The sequence below is a fragment of the Elaeis guineensis genome, chromosome 7 (assembly GCF_000442705.2).
Source record: "Elaeis guineensis isolate ETL-2024a chromosome 7, EG11, whole genome shotgun sequence".
NCBI lineage: Eukaryota > Viridiplantae > Streptophyta > Magnoliopsida > Arecales > Arecaceae > Elaeis > Elaeis guineensis.
In genome coordinates this window covers 77,587,785-77,589,157 of record NC_025999.2, presented here as the reverse complement: position 1 = coordinate 77,589,157, position 1,373 = coordinate 77,587,785, and positions in this window count along the sequence as shown.

Genomic DNA, 1,373 nt, shown 5'->3' with positions numbered 1-1,373 from the left:
TCAATAAAAAATCAGAACTGCAGTACGCATTTAATTGCAGGCAACTAAATGGCCCCATATACTCAAGGAAAATAGCATGCATCTCTATAGTGCGCTAACATCTGAAGCTGGCCCTTTTATATATAAACAAAGTATCCAGCAAATTTCTGAGCACTCACTAGGCTCCCAATGACAACTCTTAGACAAGTGCATCAATTCTCCAACGAAAAGTAGGCAGCTATCGTATGGAAATAAGCCACTACGAACCATCAACAGCTAATTGAAGTGCCATACGAAACCTAAATAGCTAATTTGAGCACATCAACATGTGCACAACCCAAGCTCGTACGTGCATGTGGTCTTTAGTCCGCAATTTGTAAGCCAAAACAGAGTTACACCAGTAGTTGGGGGAGCCATAAAGTAAATGGATAAGTTTAAACATCAAAAGAGAGTTCAATGTTGGATCTTTTCGGTCCAATTTGGTGTACTGTCAAATTAATAGCTCAAATACTAACAAGCAAAAATCTCTATTTTTTTTAATATAAAAAACTAAAAGGTTATGTAAAAATATTTAAAATTATATAACATCCAATAGCATTGCAAGAGATATATACTTCCGGTCAATTTACCAAGAAGAGGCTCCGGGCGGGCCGTAGTGGATTTCTAGCAAAACTGCTAGAACCTTCCTGACCGACATCATGACCATGCCACGAGATGATAAACAGCATCTTGAAGGCCCAGTGCCGCGGTGGAAACATAGCTAGATTAGGTCAACCGTCTTTTTCTTTTTTATTTTTTTTTGACATTTACATGGGGCCCATGGCTTAGTTGTTCAAGTACCATGGCTTATCCCGGGCAACACGGGCAAGAGAGTTGACTTATCCCGTGAACTTAAACAACGTATGGCGCGACTCAACACAAGGGAAAGCAGGAGGGAGGGATGACCAGGAGTGCTTCGATCGAGCTGTCTTTTTCCGGTCCACTTTGACACAGTCTAGCGTTTTGATAAGAAGGCCTTGCACGGTTATTCTTCGATTATGATCATCCTCCCGGAACCTTCCTGGCTCAAACTGGTTGAAGCTTCCTGCACCGTGTCATGACCGGCTTGGGTTGCATCTTCTTTCTTCTCCACGTCAACAGTTGGATCAAGCATTACACAGCTTGTAAAGCACTTCAACCTCATGCTTCCATCACAGCATCACATCATGCTTCCATCACATCATATTGATGTTGCGAAAAAAAAAATCGATCATTTTTTCGTCCAAAAGCAGGGACCCCATCCACGTCATCATTGAAATTGCTGACGGCATTTCCACTTGCTTGGTGGATGAGGATGAATAAACATAGGGCTCACGAAGTTTCACCAAGGCCTTTCCAAGAAACTGCCTCTTTTA